This window comes from Syngnathus typhle, linkage group LG21 (assembly GCF_033458585.1).
Source record: "Syngnathus typhle isolate RoL2023-S1 ecotype Sweden linkage group LG21, RoL_Styp_1.0, whole genome shotgun sequence".
Lineage (NCBI taxonomy): Eukaryota > Metazoa > Chordata > Actinopteri > Syngnathiformes > Syngnathidae > Syngnathus > Syngnathus typhle.
Window position 1 is genome coordinate 265,330 of NC_083758.1, and position 22,570 is coordinate 287,899.

At 42.6% G+C, this 22,570-nt stretch overlaps 6 non-coding genes and 1 pseudogene across 6 annotated transcripts; 5 read left to right on the plus strand and 2 right to left on the minus strand.

The window, feature by feature from the left end:
* The first annotated feature begins 1,207 nt into the window (after positions 1 to 1,207).
* LOC133145922 (small nucleolar RNA U3) lies at positions 1,208 to 1,425 on the plus strand. The gene has a single exon (XR_009711167.1). It is a non-coding gene; the product is annotated as a small nucleolar RNA U3 (small nucleolar RNA).
* Positions 1,426 to 1,813: 388 nt separating this feature from the next.
* On the minus strand, positions 1,814 to 1,927 carry LOC133146003 (U5 spliceosomal RNA). The gene has a single exon (XR_009711244.1). It is a non-coding gene; the product is annotated as a U5 spliceosomal RNA (small nuclear RNA).
* An 830-nt stretch (positions 1,928 to 2,757) lies between these two features.
* LOC133145820 (U2 spliceosomal RNA) lies at positions 2,758 to 2,948 on the plus strand. Its single transcript, XR_009711070.1, has one exon. It is a non-coding gene; the product is annotated as a U2 spliceosomal RNA (small nuclear RNA).
* Positions 2,949 to 3,863: 915 nt separating this feature from the next.
* Positions 3,864 to 4,027, plus strand: LOC133145733 (U1 spliceosomal RNA). Its single transcript, XR_009710984.1, has one exon. It is a non-coding gene; the product is annotated as a U1 spliceosomal RNA (small nuclear RNA).
* An 11,115-nt stretch (positions 4,028 to 15,142) lies between these two features.
* LOC133145748 (U2 spliceosomal RNA) lies at positions 15,143 to 15,334 on the plus strand. The gene has a single exon (XR_009710998.1). It is a non-coding gene; the product is annotated as a U2 spliceosomal RNA (small nuclear RNA).
* A 1,975-nt stretch (positions 15,335 to 17,309) lies between these two features.
* LOC133145936 (small nucleolar RNA U3) lies at positions 17,310 to 17,527 on the plus strand. Its single transcript, XR_009711180.1, has one exon. It is a non-coding gene; the product is annotated as a small nucleolar RNA U3 (small nucleolar RNA).
* Positions 17,528 to 17,931: 404 nt separating this feature from the next.
* On the minus strand, positions 17,932 to 18,037 carry LOC133146021 (U5 spliceosomal RNA; annotated as a pseudogene).
* Positions 18,038 to 22,570: the final 4,533 nt, after the last annotated feature.

Here is a 22,570-nt window from a genome sequence, read left to right on the forward strand (position 1 = left end):
ATGACTGACTAAAGCGTAGTAATTATTGCTTCAAATAGCACATCAACCACAAATGCTTACAATTTTTGGTTAGCACCTGATACCTGGATATGTCTTGCCTTTCTGAAACGCTGCTTCTAAGGTACTTTGATACCTTAGCCTCGGTGTGGCTGCAGGGTTTTCCGTCGCTGCCTTAGTGTCTGCGGCACGTTTCAACTGCAGCTCTTCATGAACCGTGGGGTGAATTTTGCTTAAATGTTTTGTCAAGTTTGTGGTGTTGCCACAATATTTAATTGTTTTGTGACATATTTCACATTTTGCCTCGTTGTTATTAAGTAAAATATAATATCCCCAAACTAGACTTCTCTTGCGTTCGGACTGGGCCGCCGCCGTGGCCATGCTTGTTTGTGTTTGTTTGGATTGGAACGGGAGGCGGAGGAGGAGGGCTTGGCTTGTGAGAAAAGGGGGCGGGAGCAAAGCAGAGCAGGACACGCCGGTGCAGCAGGCGGAAGGAAAAGTAGTGCTAGCATGAGTGCAAGTCGTCAAATTGGAGCAGAAAAAAATGAGGAAAAATATAATTAAATAATTGTAAGTATCGATATTTTAGCTAGGGAGATCGATACTCAAAAATGAGCAGCCTGGATCGATATATCGATACTTTTGTATCGATCCGCCCATCCCTATGTGATAGGCTCCAGCACGCCTACTAACCCCGTGGGGAGAATCAGTACAGAAATTGGATGGATGGGCAATATAAAATATTCTCTCTGGTGTCTGCAAGCGTTATCAGTACTCACGGCGGGTGGATTCTGAAACGTGTCTGCAATGTAAAGTTGATTGTTTGGCTACCATAGGCATTTTTAAAAGCCTCTATGTTAATTTTAAAACCTTTACTTTACATGGTCGTTTTTAAATAAAAGCCTTCATGTTTAAAACAAAAGCCTAGTATACACAGCCAGTTTTAAAGCCTTACAATTTAGACAATTTAAACAAGTATACTTGTAACACAACAAGTGTTAAAAAAATTGCTTGTTCTAAACATTGACGCAAAGGATCGTGGGTACGTGATCGAGCGCTCAGCCAATGATGGCTGTGTTGCCAAATACCCTAATGACGTCGGCACTCTTTCTAATACAATCTAAACATAGTCCTTTACTAGTCGTGGTTGCCCTCTGGGTAAAAATGGTACACTCGCAGATGACTTCCCGCCGCCCCTCGTTGATGAATTAAGGCTATACTTTCTGGGATCATTTCTATAGTTATTAACTTGAGATATGTGTTTCTAAAGTGAACGGTCTCGCCAACTACGATGATGAGAATTGATGTTCCTTCCTGAGCGTGAAGCTAGCGGAGAATAATGATGTTTATATCATAGATTCTCCACTTTTGATGAGCGTTCTATGCTTCCTAGTGGAGCATTGAGGGGAGGGACATGATCAGAGTAGTTCTTTGAAATTGGTTAAATAAAAATTAAGCTAATGTAGTGACGTACTCCTGATATTCAACTCAGTCGATTAACAGTATCGTCGTATTAGTTCAACTAACAAAAGCGTGTTATGTATTTCTGAAGTACTTTTGTACTGAAGTACTTATGGCTGTATTCATTTACACGGCTTAAATCTTTACAACTTCGACACAAATCTGAATTAACTTTAATAATAAATATATTAATGGCTAAATGCCTCCGTTTATTGTTCCTTACATATAGTATAATTAGTAGAAAATATATTTATTTATTGCTCATATTAGATAGTTTTATATTTGAATGGGTGGATGGCAGAATTAATGGCAACAAAGCAGGAATTAAGATTACTTTCCATTGACAAGTACTGGAAGCTCCGCTTTCACAGAGCATCAAAATATTGAGATATACTCTTGTAGTTCCTCCCCACGGAAATCTTTAGTAAAAGGCGAAAGATTTATACGATCTGAAGAGAAACAAGAGTGAACTGATTTCGGCTTGTCCAAACGGGCCACCCCATTGCTGGTCTCACCAAAGTAACAGGCGGTGTCACACTAGCAACCATTTCCTTTTAATAAAAATAGATCTTCATATATTTGCTAAATTTAGGAGGCCTTAACACTCAACTAAGATGTATAGTTCGAACAAGTATTTGGTGTTTGGCAATTCTATGGAAACGTTTACACTCTAAACGTGTCGTTGTGAGTCCATGCTTGCTCTGCTGCGTTCGGTTCCAACTCCCTGACCTGTTTGTTTGCATTGTGCACGTTCTCCACTCTGGTTTCCTTCCATTTCCCCCAAACATGCATGATAGGCCCATTGAGCGCTCCAAATTGCCCGTAGGTGCGAGTGCGGACGGTTTTTCGTCTCTGTGTGCCCTGCGAGTGATTATTATTTGTTAAAGCGTATATGCCGTTACACCGCTAGATGGCAGCAGCGTTGACTTCCGCACCTGACCACAAAAAGAAACGGGAATCACGTGATGCGCCGGAAAAGAAGCATTAGTATGAGTCGATATATTTAGACCGTAACTTGAATTGGTAGTCTTGTAGTGGGTTGACATAATTCACCCGGAACCTAAGTTCACGTTGCCGAGTTCCGGTGGGATGTTTTACACGTGTGGGAGTTTCCTGTTTGAGGAGTGTGTGTTAGGATCTCGAAGGGAAAAGAGTCGGCCCGTGGTTGAGATAAGCTAATTATAAATGTCATTAAAACAACTGCCGTTGGCACCGTCATTTATCACTCCGCCTCCGACTCCAGTCCTTGCACACCACAGTCTCTTTATTTAAGTGGTTTCCTCAGACCAGTTTCAGTACATCGCTTCTCGGCCTTTTGGCTAAGACCAGGTGTAGAATCTGTTCTTATCAGATTAATATCTGATACGTTCCCTATCCGGGGACCATGTATTAATTGGATTTTCGCAACAGGGAGATGGTATAGGGGCTTGCTCCGTCCACTCTATGCATCGACCTGGTATTGCAGTACCTCCAGGAGCGGTGCGCCCCCCTCTACTGGTCAAATAAAAAGTAGTTTACATCACAATCCGTTAGCTTCATTCTCACAGGATGAAGCAGAAAGTCAACGACGTCTTGATCGGATTTGATTCAAGTTCATGTTGTGTGCTCACCTTATATCTTTATTAGGTAATGCACTCTGAATTTAATCAGGACCCGAACCGATGTCTTTAATCACTTTTATTCATGAAACAGAGGGCCATCAACTTGCCGCTCTGTCTGCATATTCATTTCCCTGAACGTCACTCCTTCACTACGTCATCACGTAGGCCCACAGTACAATATCAGTACATGACAGTTCATGACGGCTCATCTTAGGCGGCAGCAAGAATTTACGTAACTGTTCTAAAATATGGTCAAAATGTCTTTTTTTGCTTGAGATTTTCCTATCATTGTTCCAGGATCTTTTAGTACAATTCTTGTTCTCCAAATGTTAAGAAAATGTCATTTTCAAAACTCGTTCAGAAAAAGAAGTATATATATTTTTCTGCGGTAATGTTGGAGATTTTCAATAAATACAAATTCATACCGTTTTAGGGTTCTCAGGAGAAAAGAGGCACTGCATGATGGGCATGTTTTGACTTCATTTATCGGTTTATTATAGTTGCTGGCATCACCACTAGATGGCGACTCTAGGAAAAAGGAGGTGAACAAAGACGTGGAGGCAGTAGAAAAAGAAGCAAGGCATGATGGTCATGTTTCTGAATCTATTTTTTACTTAATTTAAAATGTTTTGGTTTTGAATGACTAATAGACAGCTTCTCTCTAATACGATATACTATGTTAACAGTTCTACGAATGCTGTCTCATCCACTGAATATGTGTGCTCACACTTTTGTACCAAATTAGCCTCTGACTGTAGATGGTGTGCGCGGTGAAAAGGTCGGCCCCGGCGACGTATACAACTCATACTTACCTGGCAGGGGAGATACCATGATCAAGAAGGTGGTTCACCCAGGGTGAGGCTCAGCCATTGCACTCCGGTTGTGCTGACCCCTGCGAATTCCCCAAATGTGGGAATCTCGACTGCATAATTTCTGGTAGTGGGGGACTGCGTTCGCGCTCTCCCCTGATTCTCCTGTACAATACAAAATCCCTCACACGAAGCCAAATTTCATGGTCGCCACATACTGAGCGATGGTGCATCAAGCTGTGCTCTGCAACTGTGCACCTACTTGCCGAACTTCATTCAACAAATTAGTAATTGCAAAATAAAATGAAATTACTACGTTCCCGACCCGTTATTGATACGAACGTATATGATATAACTTTCATATAACCTGCTTTCTGGAATAGCCCCACGGATCATTTCCCGTTCTCCATTTACCTACACTATAAAGAAAAACTAATGGCCAAAAGGTACGTGGACCCAGACATACAACTGATTTTTGCACCCCCTACTCTACTGGTCAAATCAAGAGTAGTTTACATCACAGTCCGTTAGCTTCATTCTCACAGGATAAAGCAGAGGGTCAATGACGTCATTGATTCAAGTTCATGGCGGCTGGCAGCAAGGATATACGAAAAAATATGATCAAAATGTCTTTCTTTAAATCAGAAATTGTGCCAGAAATTTTTAGTACAATCCTTGTTCTCAAATTTTTAAGAGAATGTCATTTTCTAAACTTGCTCAGAAAAAGAAATATATATCTTTCTGCGGTACTGTTGGAGATTTTCTATAAATACAAATTCATATGGTTCTCAGGTGAAAAGAGGCAATGCATGATGGGTATGTTTTTACTTCATTTCTTATGCTGCCACCACCACTAGATGGCAACTCTAAGAAAAAGGAGGTGAACAAAGGCGTGGAGGCAGTAGAAAGAGAAGCAAAGCATCAGTTTATGGGTATTTACGAGGGTATTTTTATATTAATACTTTAATAGCTAAATGGCTCCTATTATTGTTCCTTACATATAGTATAATTTGTGGAAAATATATTAATTTATTGCTCAATGCATAATCAATAGTTTTATATTTGAATGGGTGGATGTCACCAAAAGCTGTCCCTAAAGCTTAACCAATTTGGTCTGTAAACTTTAGCAGAATTAATAACTACAAGGCAGGACTATTAACTATTTCCCATTGACAAGTATAGGTGGCTCCGCTTTCGCAGAGCATCAAAAAATTGAGATGAACTCTCATTGTTCCTCCCCACGGAAATCTTTAGTAAAAGGCGATCGGTGAAATTGCAGCAACCATTCCTTCTAATACAAACAATAGACGTTCATAGATTTTGTTAGGGTGGTGTTCACTCTAACTTATTTTGCAAGGACCACACTGGAGACAAGTTAGTCGTTTTAGACACCTGCAGGCGGAGAGTTCACTCGTCGCTGTGCTCTCAGCGATAGTCGAATGAAATCTCACTCAGGCCTCGTCAGGCACTTATTTATTGGGAGAACCAAAGTGGGGTTTCAAGTGGGGGTTTGGGAATACACAGGTTGGGCTGGAGACGCCCCCCTGCTGATCAAGGCATAGCAGGGGGCCTTTTACGACTTTCTGTAAACAAAGCACCTTTGATTGCTTCCTCTGAGTTTAGTCAATCAGTGGTAAACTAATTTGTCTAGACAGGACAAACTAATTAACTTATTACAGGTTACATTCCAACATAATCATACGATGAAGATATTCTGCAAACCCTAACATATCCCTCCTGTTTTATCATATGATTATGTCAAACCCGAACAATCAAACATAAGGAAGAAAATGAAATCAATGAAATGAAAACAATAACTTCCAGTGAGGTTTTTCCCTCAATACTCCAGTCCAAAGTATGCGCAACTCAAAAAACCTGCGGCCAGATTAAGTGCAGGAAAAGAGTTACACGGTCCCTCTGCCTTAGGTGACCAGACTGTTATCAATAAAAAAGGAAAAAGAAAAACACAGAAACGGTACATCATTGAATCCATCACTTGCAAGGCATTTTCGATGGTCAAATCATCAAGTTTCCGTAAAGCAATGCCGAGTCAAACAGCATCTACGCAATCCACGTTTTGCACCACATCATAGTTATCACATCCGTCATCTCTAAGAAGCTGTATATGTACTTGTGCCACGGTAGAAGACACAAACCGTGTCACAGCAGACTTCAAACACGGGATAACACAGGTCGTAAACAAGCACAACAATACCAGCACAGCAAGCACAGGAGCCAAAAGTTTCAACAGCAACTGCCACCAGGCGCCAGAGAACAGCCATGAAAAGAAATCCCATTGACGTGGGATTTTGTCCTCCGACATGGCCTGCTGTAAATTCCTCAATGAGTTCATGGCTTCCTTGATGTGCGTGTCGTTATCTCCTGGAATGTATGTGCAACAGGAAGTCCTGATGATGTGGCACACACCACCTTGTGCTGCCGTTAACAAGTCCAGAACCATCCTGTTTTGCAAGACCATTAGTCTTAGCCTGGATCTCTCTATTCTGTCCATCATCGACTTGCAGTGAGAGGTTCACAAAGGACTGAAAACGATAGTTCAGTGTCTCGATGAAGAGAGATTGTTTTCCAACTCCGATCCAAGGAAAAAGCGCATGAACAACTTTGTTTCCGACAGGCCATATTTTATGGTCGTCCGGAACATTCGCACCCCAGACAGGGTCATGGGGGTCAAAGGTTGTAATTGCCCTGCGTCGACGTCCAGTAGTGTTGTGTGCCGTCGTCAGCTGACGATGTTGTATCCTGTAGGTGTGGTCTGTCACCCACACTGGTGCACACACTCCTGTCCAGTTGGCGGGCAGCATCGGATAAACCTTGTGACCACAAAGCCACCAGCCATTCCGTATGAAGTATGTTCCGTTCGATGGTGCAGCCATGTTGGTCGGAGAGCCCTCACCACCTGAAATGGCTCTCTTATCCTGACACTCAGTGGCGATGTCCAAAGCTCCCATCCAGTTCCCTCCTGGAGAGCAGTCACTGTCAATGCATTTGTGGGTCTCGCTTCCTTGGATGTAACACGTATAGTTCACTCCAGGTGGCCGCTCTGTGTAGGCCACCTGCGGCAATGTCCGTCCTTTAACAGTCACATTGAGATTTGTCCAGAAAAGCTGATCACAGGTACCTTCCGCAAGTCCAGGGCGGGAAGGGTCGGCATCACTGACTGTGACAGCATGGTGTTGATATCCAACTCCTCCCATGGATGCCATGCATTTCGCTTCGGTGACATTCATTGCTCTGGCCTCCAAGTGAACTTGTGTAGAGGAAGGAGGAAGTTTGGAACACACATAGCAACCCTCCTGTGTGTGCGACCTCACAGTGAATATGACGTAGCGGTACCAGGTGTTGGTTTCGTATGGGTTTCTGGGGTCCCATGACCAGTCCTCAAAGTTCTCATCGTGTGACCATCGTCTTCCACGGTCAACATTGTCACTTGGTCTGTCCAGTTGAGTCCATAGACCATAGCACGCTCCAACCACAACGCAGCAGAGGATCCACCTGGCATACGGAGCCCCGCTGCTACTTGGATGACAGGGACTCCGAGGCATACTCTCGCCTAGCGGAGTGGGTGTGGTTGTTCTCTTCACCAACATTGAGACGTCTAACCCTAGACGATGAGGCTAGTTTGAAACCAGGCTTCCCAACCACTCCGAATTAGGGGTCCAGCACTCCTTGTAGCTTGCAGTGGCTGAGGTGAATCCAGCTGGGCCGTTCAGCGATCTTTACTGCAGTGGGGGTAGTCAGCAAGGCTTGAAATGGTCCCTCCCACCGTGGGCTGGCCCAGTTCTTTCTTTTGATGACTTTGATGTAGACCCAGTCTCCTGGCTTGATGGTGTTGTCGACCTGTGAGGATGACAGAGCAGGCGGCAGTAAATTTGCATTTGACACCTCTGTCAGTCTGAGCGTTCTGACCATGAAATCTGCCAAAGACTGTTCTTCCTCTGCCTTTTGTAAATCTGCATGGAACACAGGTAGTCTATATGGCCTCCCGTGGATGATTTCAAAAGGTGTTAGCCCTTCTGAAGTGGGAGTAATTCTCATATAGAGCTTTACTAAGTCTAGGCACTCCGGCCAAGGTCTGCCTGTTGTTTCCATGCATTTCTTCAACCTGCTTTTGATAGTATAGTTTGCTCGTTCAACCAGGCCAGCGCTGGCTGGGTGATAAGCGCAGTGGTTTTTTAACGTTATCCCATGGTGTACAGCCATGTTCTGTACCACTTGGTTCACAAAATGTGGACCATTATCACTGTAAATGGTTTGGGGAATGCCATGAGTCGGTATGATGGCTTTGCAAATGGCTTTTGCCACTGTTAAGGCATCGGCATGTTTAGATGGAACTATTTCCACCCATTTGGAAAATGCATCAATCATCACTAGGCAGTATTTGTGAGGTCCACTTTGTGTGAGCTCAATAAAATCCATGTGCATGATTTGAAATGGGTACGACGGTTTTGGAAATGAGCCTCTCTTAGGTCTCATGTTTCCTTGTGGATTATGTTTCACACAAACGGGACATGCTTTACAAAAATTTTTTAAGTAAACATCCAAACCAAAGGTAGTGAATTGTTGATGTATGATGGACCTCATCCCCCCTGTCGACACATGGCATGGCCCATGTGTCGCAATCGCTGCTGCCTTAAAAAGTGATTTAGGTAAAACAGGTTTGTCATTAATGCGGAGGATATTATCTGTATCCGCTATTGCACCTTTTGTTGTCCACATTCGTTTTTCCACCATTGGAGCATTGCCCTGCATATCTGTCAGTATAGTCTTATCTATGAGTTGCGTGTCCTCTGAATCTATTAAAAAAAATTCATGGCCATGTTTCCCTGCCGCTGCTTCCTTAGCAATCCTGTCTGCTAACCTGTTTCCATTCGAGGCTTCATCTGTGCCTGTGGTGTGAGCAGCACATTTACACACAGCTAGTTTAGCAGGTAACTGAATGGCCTGTAACAAGTCTTTTAACAAGGAGGCATGGGTAACCGGCTTACCAGTTGATGTTGTCATCCCCCTGCGCTCCCATTGTTTTGCAAAATAGAACAGAGTAGAAAACGCATACTGACTGTCTGTGTATACAGTGACTTCCTTATCTTCCGCCAATTCACAAGCTCTTGTTAGTGCAATTAGCTCAGCCGCCTGCGCTGACCTGTTGTATGGAAGCTTCTCTGCTTCAACAATTTGGTCTGGCAATCTCACAATTGCATACCCACTTTGATTGTTCCCTCTAGGATCCTTTGAACATGACCCATCCACAAACCACTTTTCCCCTTTGTCAAGTGGTGTGTCAATTAAATCTTGTCTGGGCAGCTGTAGATGTTCTGTAGTATCCAAACAGTTATGTGGTGAACCATCCCCCGGCAACGGAATCAACGTTGCTGGGTTAAGGACTGTGCACCTCTTTATCACAATGTGTGGTTGTGACAGAAGCGTAGCAGTGTAGGATAGGTGTCTGGCAGGTGACAAAAAGTTCATCTTGCTTTGCAGTAGCAACACATCTACAGCATGTGGAACTAGCAGCTCCATTTTGTGAAAGAGCACCACATCTGCAGATTGTCTCACTGCAAGCGCTGCCGCGCATACTGCTTGGACACAGTCTGGCAAGGATTGAGCCACTGGATCCAATTTTTTCGAATAAAATGCAATTGGTCGTAGTTTGCTGCCATGTCTCTGCAGCAACACTGAGGTCATAAAACCATTCCTGCAGTCTGCGGTTTGTACAAAGGTTTTACTGTAGTCCGGCAAGATAAGAGATGTGGTTTCCATCAGAGCCTGTTTCAGCACTACAAAAGCATCGTCTGCTTCTGGAGTCCACATTAATTTTTCTGTCATTGCCATGGGGACTCCATGCGCAATATCTAACAGCGGTTGCGTCTTTTCCGCATAATGTGGGATCCATGCTCTGCAGTAATTGCAGAGCCCCAAAAATGACATAATTTGTTTTTTCGTCTCCGGTTTTGGTGCATCTGCAATGATTTGCTTCCTGGTTTTCTGTATCTGTCTTCCAGAAGCTGTCAACGTGTGACCTAAATAGTTCACTTCCTGTCTGACCCATTGGAGTTTGTTCTTGTTCACTTTATTCCCTGTTTTGCAGAGATAGCGTAACAATGCTACGGAGTCTTCCCTGCAAGCAGCTTCAGTTTCAGAGGCCACCAGGAGATCATCTACATAAACTAGAAGTTGGCTTTTGTTTGACATCTGAACATCAGCCAAACAGGCCATGATAGCTTGCATAAAAATAGTTGGACTATCAGCAAATCCCTGTGGCAATCTGGTGTACGTATAACTTTGCCCTTTAAAGGTGAACGCAAACCAGAACTGTGAGTCTGGGTGAATTGGCACCGAGAAAAACGCATTGCTAAGATCAATTACCGTGAAAAACTTCTGGGTAGGTTTCAAAGTGTTCAGAAGTGTGTGTGGGTCAGGCACATTAGGTGCTCTTGTCTGTACTGCATCATTCACTGCTCGTAAATCTTGTATCATTCGCCAATCAATTTTATTGGCCTTTCGAACTGGAAAAATAGGGGTGTTGCAAGGAGAATCCGAGCACTTCCTAATGATTCCCCCTGACAAAAGATCATTTATAACAGGGGCAATCCCGTTTATTGCCTCCTGTTTTAAAGGATATTGTTTAACTCTCGGACGCCACTCTGATCTTGGTTTGATCTGCACTGGCGGAATGGATGTTAACTGTCCTACATCAGATGGCCCCTTTGTCCACAGCTTGTCAGGAAGCCCAGCCAATTCCCCCTCCTCCTTCTCATTCAAACAAATGTTAACTAGTCAGGGACGCGCATAAGCGCCTGCCCTACCAACACCTACTTCACACACAGTTCGCTTCCACATGTCACAACTGGTACTGTAGCTCCACCCATCACCTTTATCCTCATAATCAGTGACAGAATCAGCAAGTTTAATCCGGCAACCCACATCTGCCCATGTTATACTGTGAGGTTTAAACAATGGAATGTGGGGTACAGCCGTCAACTTGTATTTGTCATCCTGAGGAGCGGGCAGAAGCACAGCAGCAGCTGCAAATGACCTGCGATCAGTGTAGAGAGCAGTGATTGTTAAAGTTACTTCTGTGTCACTGAGAAAACTTTCAATATAGTCATCATGTGGGTCAGTGAGGATGTTCATGGTGACATGTAAGTCATCACAAGTCATTTCCGATTCAGGTCGTGTCAATTGTTTTCGGGCTTCACTCAGCAAATTGCCTGGTAGCTTGGGATTCTGTTCAGCGGAGACGTCATAGGAACAGAAAATCCGCTCACCTGCTTGTGCAGCATATGAGTCCACATCTCTCACTCTACATGCTCGCATGCCATCTTTTACTGGAATTATTGCAATTCCCAATCTAGTCATCAGATCTCGTCCCAGAAGGTTTATGGGACATTTTGGGGATAGCACGATCGAGACTGAAGCTATGACTCCCGTTTCATCATCTCTCACTACAACTGGATTGGAGATACTCTCCTTGTGTACCTGCCCATCAGCTGATTTTACCCAAATAGTATTTTGGGAGGCCTTTAGATTTGGGACTTTAGTTTTTATTACGGTCTTACACGCTCCGGTATCACACAAAAATTCTACTTCACTTCCTCCGATGTTTAAGGTGACATACGGTTTTTCTTTCAATGCATTCAAAATGTCCCATGCCGCATGGACATCTACTATCTCTTCCTCTGTAGGAGGACAAGAGATCACAGGGGGGCAATCTAGTCATGCTGAGAATTTGGCTCTTCCTCTGCCATTTCCTCTGCCATGTCCTCCACCCTTTGATTGGTATTGTTTTGCAAAACGACACGATCTTGCCAAGTGTCCTCGTCTACCACAGTTCCAACAGGTCTCTGAATCTGGTGGGGGTCTTGAATTATATGGAGGCCTGCGACCTTGTTGGCCTCTACCTCTTCCTCTTGCCTGCTGGGACCCATGAAAGAAGACTGTTGTATCTTCATCTAGGTCAACATCATCATCATCGCCTAGATGAAATACATCAGAACTTTTGCCTCTTTTGATCACTTTTTCAGCATGTCTGGCCCATTGCATAGTTGTTGTCACACTTGCAACATCTACTTCCACCAAATGTTTCCTCACCCAGTTGCCGATTTCAGGGCGGAAATTAGTAAGGAGCGCATTTTTAAGCTGTTGCTGATAAGCACTCTCAGCTGCATCATTGAATGGGATGCCACTATGCACCCTGAACTCTTTTTCAAATCTTAAGCGAAAATCATCAGTATCTTCCCCAGGCTTCTGTTTAATTCCTGCCAAATGACCATAATTCGCTCGTCTTCGAAATATAGTTCTCACTCTTTGCACAAGATCATTCCATTGTGCTGCATACTCCCCTACCAATTGATTTCCCCCACCGGGATAGGGAAAAGGCCCTTGATTATTTCTACCTGTATAATGACCTCTAACCTTTGCCCAGTCTTTTCCCAAAGAAGACATTGCAGCTTCTCCTGCCTCATGTCCATTCAGTCTATAAGAATGTATGATCCCAGCCATGTCTTCTGCCCATGTATCTGGGTCTTCAGCAACAGGGGTAACCCCTTCAACTGCTTTTCTTGCCTCTTCCAAAGTCCATGGCCGAAAAACATACGTATGCGGAGGTTGTCCTTCCCCTACAATAGGGTTTGGCACCTGTATCATTGGGCACACATCAACATTGTCCAAATTTTGGGAAAACCTAGCAGCAGTGGTCAAACTTCTTGTTTGTACAGGACTTCTAGCAATGTGACACTGACTTTTCTTTCTGTTATATGGGGGAGGGTGCAGGTCTGCTAAACCTGGATACAAGTTTTGCATACGAGCGGAAGATCTCTCTTGCTCCGCTTGAGCTGCATTTCCAGCTGCGGCCGGAGCCGTGGCCGGGACAGTGCGCCTGCGCACTGTGGCCTCGTTGTCTTCCGGCCTGACAAACATAGATGCAGCCTCGTCACTTCTCAACTTTCTATCTTTTGTCTTTTGGATTTGTTCTCTTCTCTCTTGTGAAGCACTCAACCACATTCTAGCACAAATCAATTCCTTCTCTTTACTACTCTTTTTCAGTCCCTTTGACTTCCTCTTCACGCTCTCCTCCAATACATCCACCACTACCTTCCAGACTTCCACTTTCAACTTTGCTTCTACTCCAAACTTTTTCTTCCACTTTGGCATGTATTGCATACAATTAAGAAATCTACTCGCCATGTACTTCTCATCTCCTTCAAGAGCTAGGGATCTACCGTTCTTATTTCCCATCTTACTTCGGTTTTCTAGGTTTTAACAATTTTTTATTTCTTTTTTTTTTTCTTTACTTTGAGGATCCTCAATGCAGGTTTAAATTGACCTCTGACCAAATTCTCTCTGCAGTCAATTTATCCTACCAGTCGCACACTCAACCACACAACTTTCATGCAAACAGCTTGGAAAGACAGACAAAAAAAATGAGAATCTACGTCCTTCTTCAATTAAGAAAAAGAAACTCCTTTTTCTTAGCCCGTTCCTTCCACTGGGACTAGAATCCCAGCTGTTTCATAGCTTGGAAACACCAAAGCCGTATCTCATAACTCGGACAACCCGAAGATGTATCTCATAGCTCGGACAAACCAGAGCCGTATATCATAACTCGGACAAACCAAAGATGTATCTCATAGCTCGGACAAACCAGAGCTGTATCTCATAGCTCGGACAAACCAAAGCTGTATCTCATAGCTCGGACAAACCAAAGCTGTATCTCATAGCTCGGACAAACCAAAGCCGTATCTCATAGCTCGGACAAACCAAAGCCGTATCTGCGCTTTTTTCTATGACTTACTTGTCTCCCTTGGTCCGCTGCGCTGCCGGGTTCCCGTCAATCCACTTCTGACAGACGAAGGCAGACCTAAGATGCTGGCCCAGCGAAGAACTTCCTTCCCAGGTCTTTCGTTACCAGGTCCTCCAATGGACGCTGGCTTGTCGACAATGCAGCACGTCCTCCTCCGTCAGCCAGATGGCGGGTATGAGGGTCCCGGGTTTCGGCACCAAAAATGTTAGGGTGGTGTTCACTCTAACTTATTTTGCAAGGACCACACTGGAGACAAGTTAGTCGTTTTAGACACCTGCAGGCGGAGAGTTCACTCGTCGCTGTGCTCTCAGCGATAGTCGAATGAAATCTCACTCAGGCCTCGTCAGGCACTTATTTATTGGGAGAACCAAAGTGGGGTTTCAAGTGGGGGTTTGGGAATACACAGGTTGGGCTGGAGACGCCCCCCTGCTGATCAAGGCATAGCAGGGGGCCTTTTACGACTTTCTGTAAACAAAGCACCTTTGATTGCTTCCTCTGAGTTTAGTCAATCAGTGGTAAACTAATTTGTCTAGACAGGACAAACTAATTAACTTATTACAGGTTACATTCCAACATAATCATACGATGAAGATATTCTGCAAACCCTAACATATTTACTACATTTAGAAGGACTCAACCTAAATAGACAGTTTAAACGAGTATTTTGTGTTCATCAATGTGTTTTTTCCTTGAAACATTGTTGGCGCACAGGATTATGGATACCTGATATTTCAAACAGCGTCACCTATCGATTGGGCAACTATTTTGAGTGTGAGTTTTGAACGTATAAACAGTTGTATGTCTTGGTCCGTGTACTTTTGGTATGAGAGAAATGGAAATGATCCGATTTCCGTGTGTTATTTTCAAATGTGTAATTTCAGATTTTTATTCAACACAAATCGGGAAACAAAAGACGATCGTAATTTCCTCAAATGAGTGTTAAGAAATGCTGGCGTGGATTGGAATGCGATTCACCTCCACTGCGATGGTGGCGTTCGAGGGTTAATGTAAATTGCCACAGCAGGAAACAGGAAGTAGTTTGGCGAAGTGGGCCGCGTGTTTTTTTGCTGCGTGTTTTTTTTCCCGTCAAATGTTCGTCAAACAGCTATCTTGCCTTCGGTCCCGAAATGTATCCAAAGATCCGATTGTTTTTGGCGAATGACCAATTCGTTTTGTTGGTCATTAAAAGCTATTCCCATCAGGAGCTCAGTTCATCGTTATTCTATTGGGTCAACGTGAACCACGTGACACTAAACCTCCACGAACACACGAAAATCTGCAACCGATGCACAGGTTGAAAACAGCCCGGTGACGCATTATCATTCCAAACTGTTAATAGTTGAGGTTTGTTACGGTGGTCGGTACGTGGCATTAGTATGACTCAATATATTTAAACCGTAACTTGAATTGGTAGTCTCTTTATTTAAGTAGTTTTCTCAGACCAACTTTCGGTTATCGCTTCTCGGCCTTTTGGCTAAGATCAAGTGTAGTATCTGTTCTTATCAGTTTAATATCTGATACGTCCCCTATCCGGGGACCATATATTAAATTGATTTTTGGAACTGGGAGATGGAATTAGGGGCTTGCTCCGTCCACTCCACGCATCGACCTGGTATTGCAGTACTTCCAGGAACGGTGCACCCCCCTCTGCTGGTCAAATAAAGGATAGTTAAGTCAGGAAGCCATTAGAATCGGTTCGCTTCATTCTCACAGGATAAAGCAGAAAGTCAATAACGTCTTGAAAGGGTTTGATTCAGTCAAGTTCATGACCTTTATCTAAATGTGAATAGCAGAAGAATTCTATCCTTTACAACAAAATAGAAAACATATCGGCCCTACGATTGGCTGGCCACCAGTTTATGATGTCCAGTGGGGATGGGCGATACCAATGATTTTGGAATCGATCCGATACCAAGTATTTCCTACCCAAAATACCCGATATTCGATCCGATATCGATACCGGAAGTGTAATTTCCCGCCCAAAAAACGATTTAAATGCAGTGGCATTCTTGCTCTTGGAGAGTCATCTATTGATTTTTGTAGAAAAAAGTATTACGTCACGTGAATTATTAACCTTTTTAGACATTAGTGCATTAGTGGAATATGCATATTAATAGTATAACTTTAATAAAAAGGAGCTATTCTTTACTTTTCTCTCTCTCTCTCTCTCTCTCTCTCTCTCTCTCTCTCTCTCTCTCTCTGTTGTTGGGAAAAAGTTTTGTCTTTTAGTATAATCTAAAAAGAGACATGGTACCAACAGAGATGCAGGGCTTAATCGTCATGAGCAGCAAAACTATCAATTTGTAAAGCCACTGGATACTTACATTTAATATTGTAATACTTGAGTGTTGTTTATAGGAAGTGGAGTTACAAATAAAACGTATGGCGTTCGACCACAAATTGAAAAGGGGAAAACTTTATTTATAAATGACTGACTAAAGCGTAGTAATTATTGCTTCAAATAGCACATCAACCACAAATGCTTACAATTTTTGGTTAGCACCTGATACCTGGATATGTCTTGCCTTTCTGAAACGCTGCTTCTAAGGTACTTTGATACCTTAGCCTCGGTGTGGCTGCAGGGTTTTCCGTCGCTGCCTTAGTGTCTGCGGCACGTTTCAACTGCAGCTCTTCATGAACCGTGGGGTGAATTTTGCTTAAATGTTTTGTCAAGTTTGTGGTGTTGCCACAATATTTAATTGTTTTGTGACATATTTCACATTTTGCCTCGTTGTTATTAAGTAAAATATAATATCCCCAAACTAGACTTCTCTTGCGTTCGGACTGGGCCGCCGCCGTGGCCATGCTTGTTTGTGTTTGTTTGGATTGGAACGGGAGGCGGAGGAGGAGGGCTTGGCTTGTGAGAAAAGGGGGCGGGAGCAAAGCAGAGTGCAGCAGGCGGAAGGAAAAGTAGTGCTAGCATGAGTGCAAGTCGTCAAATTGGAGCAGAAAAAAATGAGGAAAAATATAATTAAATAATTGTAAGTATCGATATTTTAGCTAGGGAGATCGATACTCAAAAATGAGCAGCCTGGATCGATATATCGATACTTTTGTATCGATCCGCCCATCCCTATGTGATAGGCTCCAGCACGCCTACTAACCCCGTGGGGAGAATCAGTACAGAAATTGGATGGATGGGCAATATAAAATATTCTCTCTGGTGTCTGCAAGCGTTATCAGTACTCACGGCGGGTGGATTCTGAAACGTGTCTGCAATGTAAAGTTGATTGTTTGGCTACCATAGGCATTTTTAAAAGCCTCTATGTTAATTTTAAAACCTTTACTTTACATGGTCGTTTTTAAATAAAAGCCTTCATGTTTAAAACAAAAGCTTAGTATACACAGCCAGTTTTAAAGCCTTACAATTTAGACAATTTAAACAAGTATACTTGTAACACAACAAGTGTTAAAAAAATTGCTTGTTCTAAACATTGACGCAAAGGATCGTGGGTACGTGATCGAGCGCTCAGCCAATGATGGCTGTGTTGCCAAATACCCTAATGACGTCGGCACTCTTTCTAATACAATCTAAACATAGTCCTTTACTAGTCGTGGTTGCCCTCTGGGTAAAAATGGTACACTCGCAGATGACTTCCCGCCGCCCCTCGTTGATGAATTAAGACTATACTTTCTGGGATCATTTCTATAATTATTAACTTGAGATATGTGTTTCTAAAGTGAACGGTCTCGCCAACTACGATGATGAGAATTGATGTTCCTTCCTGAGCGTGAAGCTAGCGGAGAATAATGATGTTTATATCATAGATTCTCCACTTTTGATGAGCGTTCTATGCTTCCTAGTGGAGCATTGAGGGGAGGGACATGATCAGAGTAGTTCTTTGAAATTGGTTAAATAAAAATTAAGCTAATGTAGTGACGTACTCCTGATATTCAACTCAGTCGATTAACAGTATCGTCGTATTAGTTCAACTAACAAAAGCGTGTTATGTATTTCTGAAGTACTTTTGTACTGAAGTACTTATGGCTGTATTCATTTACACGGCTTAAATCTTTACAACTTCGACACAAATCTGAATTAACTTTAATAATAATTATATTAATGGCTAAATGCCTCCGTTTATTGTTCCTTACATATAGTATAATTAGTAGAAAATATATTTATTTATTGCTCATATTAGATAGTTTTATATTTGAATGGGTGGATGTTACCTGTAAGCTATGGCAGAATTAATGGCAACAAAGCAGGAATTTTGATTACTTTCCATTGACAAGTACAGGAAGCTCCGCTTTCACAGAGCATCAAAAAATTGAGATATACTCTTGTAGTTCCTCCCCACGGAAATCTTTAGTAAAAGGCGAAAGATTAAAAGTTGAGCTTCGGAGATATGTAGACGTGTCGTCTGAGCTCTCCCACATTTACCTAAAATATGCCAACGAGACCCCTTTTTTAAAATAATTTGCTACTCGTGGAACACCTATCAATCAATTATACACAGTATTTTCTGTTGTTTTATTCTTCTCTTTTTTCCTCTCTCGACGGTATTGTGGAGTTTCTTTACAATGCCGAGGCTGAGAGCTAATGAGCCCGGAGAGAGTAGCCTAGCCTCGGGAGAGTCCGCTGTCCTACAGGCGATTGGCGCTTTGAGGGCTGAATTGCTGACCAAGATTGACGAGAAGGCGGAAATGCAGAAGAAGGAGCTGTCCAAACAAATAAGCAGCCTTGGAGACGAACTGAAGGCGGCTATCGACCATGCTAGCAACAGAGTTGGCGTCCTGGAGGAACGTATGGCTAGCTTGGAGGAGGGTGCCAATGGTCAATCAGACAGAATCACCGAGTTGGAACAACAAGTGTCCGATTTACGGAAAGTAATGTCAGACATGACGGCGAAAACAGAGGACTTAGAAGCAAGGTCGAGGAGAGACAATTTGCGAGTGTTCGGTGTCAGAGAGGGTCGTGAATCTGGTGTAAGGGTGAGCACTTTTGTTGCGGAACTTCTGCAGCAACTACTGCAAATGGAAACCACACCGGTAATTGACCGGGCCCACCGCACCAATCCACAATCTGGCAAACCGGGACAAGATCAGCCACCGAGAGCCTTCGTAGTGAAGTTCCATTACTCTCAGGAAAAGGAGGCCATTCTGAAGAAAGCTGCTTCCCAGAAGCTCGTCTCTAAAGATGGGGACGTCATACGAATCTTCCCGGACTTCACGCAGCGAGTTGCAAGACAGAGAGCGGAGTTCGGCCCGGCGAGACAGATACTAAGACAGTGCGAGGGAGTGAAATATGGACTTTTGTTCCCTGCGAGATTGAAGGTAACGACCACGGATGGCGTGCAGCTAGTGTTCTCCGACCCAGTGAGGGCAATTGCGTTTGCCAAAGGTCTGATGTCGGCATGACTTGGGGACTCTTGAGACATTAAAAATTACATATTTGGGATGAGACGTTTTCATGGACAGCTATTTGGGTTGGTAAGTGGGTTCTTACTACATCTCTCTCATAACTCGTGATTTATACTGACTGATGCCAGTTCTATTGTCTATGTGTAAACTTAATTACTGTGGTTAATGTTAAGGCTTACTTATTTAGGGGTTATTATTATTGAGTTATGTCGATTATTTATATGTATATATGTGTGTGTGTATATATATGTGTGTATATATATGTATGTATGTATGTATGTATGTATGTATGTGTACGTGTGTGTGTATGTGTATATATATATATATATATATATATGTATATATATTTTTTTCCATGCAAGCAATTTTGCTTACTTGTTTATATTTCACACACACATGTCTCAATTCATTTCTCGCCTTGAATCATTTTTGTTTACATTTACCTGCTTGTTTACGGTACCATCGTTGGTATTTCTCGATCTGTTGTTTTGCTGAGTTATTATACTTCAATATGTTTGTTTTCCATGGGCTTAACGAGGGAATATGTATGTAGGTGGGTCTTGTTGGTGTTTCATAGTATAGATATTTGGTTAAATGTGTAATGTTAGGTTCATGTGGGGTCGCAGCCACTTGTGACAAGTGTCTGGAGTAGCCTTAACAATTCAGATGCTTCATAGTGGCGTGGGAGGTGGGCTGGGTGCAGTCTCTCATTTGGGGAGGGACCGGCAACAAAGGTTTTGTGTTGGGTGTGAAACCCTTTTGGGTGTTGGTGTTGTTGTTTTTTGTGGTTTTTCTTTTTTTTTTTTTTTCCTCTCTTTTCTCTGTTTTCTTTTTGTTGTTTTTTTTGCTTTTCCCCTTTCTTTCCTTTTCCTATCCAAGGGCTAGAGATGTGGAGCAACCTTTTTTTACATCCATCCTCCATTATTTTTTCTTCAATTTATGTTGAGTTCTTCCGGTGATGTGAAAGGACGATTAACAAAATTTGTAACCTGGAATGTGAGGGGTCTCAACCACCCAGTGAAGAGGAGTAAGGTGTTTTCTCATCTGAATAAATTAAAAGCGGAGGTAATTTTTCTACAGGAAACACACCTTCGTATTAACGATATCCATAAATTGAAGAGGGGTCCGATATCTCAGGTTTATCATTCTGGCTTAAATTCCAAATTACGCGGTACAGCCATTTTAATTGGTAAAAATGTGCAATTTACTCTCTATAGGGCTATAGATGATAAAGAAGGGAGGTTTGTTATTGTGCAGGGTAAGCTTTGTGGTATTCCAGTAGTGCTTATTAGTGTTTATGCCCCCAATTGGGATGACACTAAATTCTTTAAAGATTTGTTTGGGCGCATTCCGGATCTTGGGACACACCATCTTGTACTGGGCGGGGATCTAAATACGGTTCTTGAGCCCTCACTTGACCGATCTAGGGTTTCAAGTGGCCCCCCTTCTAAATCTGCATCTACTATTAAGACCTTTTGCCAATCTCTGGGAGCTGTCGATCCATGGAGATTTAAAAATCCAACCTCCAGAACGTTTTCATTTTTTTCTGCAGTCCACCAGACGTATTCAAGAATTGACCTTTTTTTAATAGATCAAAAATTACTCCCACTAATTAAATCAATTGATTATGATAGTATTGTAATCTCGGACCACGCCCCAGTAACCTTAGAACTTTGCCTTCAAAGTAGACTGCCCTTACAGTATGATTGGCGATTTAACACATATTTATTGTCGGATGAGAATTTTGTGGAATTTATTTCATCACAGGTTGATTTCTTTTTGGAGACGAATAATTTACCGGGCACGAATGTTTTTATATTATGGGAGACCTTTAAGGTTTACATTAGGGGCCAGATAATTGAATACAATGCCCGTCTCAATAAAACCCGTAGGGAAAGATTTGAGAAGTTGATCAAATTAATAAGAAATGTAGATCTGCAGCATTCTTCTTCACCAACAGCCGATTTACGTAAACAAAGAATAGCGTTACAAACAGAATTTGATCTTCTGACCTCTAAGGAGGCCAGTGAAAAATTCTTGAAGTCCAGGCAAAATTGTTATGAACATGGAGAACGGGCTGGCAGGCTTCTGTCTCACCAACTGCGCCAGCGCTCGGCAACTAATTTTATTGAGGGAATCCAGGCACTAGACGGAGAAATTAAATCTAATCCCAAAGACATCAACGACCAGTTCAAATACTTTTATTCGTCTCTCTATACAGCAGACTATTCTCGTTCTAACAGCTTTCTGGATAATATAGCTTTTCCCACGGTGGCTGAAGAGGACAGGGATTTTTTGGAACTGCCCATATCTGAAGCCGAGATAGGGGAAGCTATCAAATCCATGAAGAATTCGAAGGCACCCGGCCCGGATGGTTACCCAATTGAATTCTATAAGGCTTTTGCTAATAAATTAACTCCTTTATTATGTATAGTCTATAGCGAAGTCCTAAAACAGAAAAAGCTTCCAACTTCCATGACCCAGGCCACCATTTCAGTTCTTCTTAAAAAGGGCAAGGACCCAACAAAATGTGATTCTTATCGTCCAATAAGTTTGCTTACAAGTGATTATAAGATCCTTGCTAAAATTATGTCATCAAGGTTGGAGTCCATAGTGCCAAAGATCATACATCCGGACCAAACGGGGTTTCTGAAGGGCCGTCAACCATTTCACAACATTAGGCGGCTTTTTAACGTAATCTACTCCACGTCTACTGGAAACTCCCCAGAAATAGTTATATCATTAGATGCGCACAAAGCATTCGATTCAATTGAACATAAACATCTCTTTAAAACTTTGACCAAATTTGGATTTGGTCCAACCTTTGTTTCTTGGATAGAGATATTGTATGCTTCACCTCAAGCAAGGGTGAGGACAAATAATTTTATCTCGTCTTACTTTACCCTTCAACGGGGGACAAGACAGGGGTGCCCTCTATCCCCCCTCCTTTTTGATCTGGCCATAGAACCACTTGCTATTGCCCTGAGACATTGTGCGGATGTACGGGGAATCTTGAGAGGAGGCTTAGTTCATAAGGTTTCGTTGTATGCGGATGATTTGTTGTTGTTTGTGTCAGATCCGGATACCTCAATCCCGAAATGTTTAGACATAATGGAACATTTTGGTATGTCATCGGGGTATCGGATCAACCCTACTAAAAGTATTTTATTTCCTATTAATAATATAGCGAAAAATCATGTCTATGACTCTTACCCCTTCACGACCGCAGTAGGATCTATGACATATTTGGGGGTGAAAGTCACTAGTAGTCATACAGGTTTATTCGGAGCTAATTTCAAAAAGCTTTTGTATCAAATCAAGGAGGATTTGTTGCGCTGGTCTTCGCTTCCTATAAATTTGGCAGGCCGTATTAATTCGGTTAAAATGGTGATTCTGCCGAGGATCTTGTACTTGTTCCAAACAATTCCCATTTTTCTGCCAAAATCATTTTTTAAGGAGCTCGATGGATACATCAGCCGCTTTATTTGGAATAAATCGATACCTCGTGTTCGGAAATC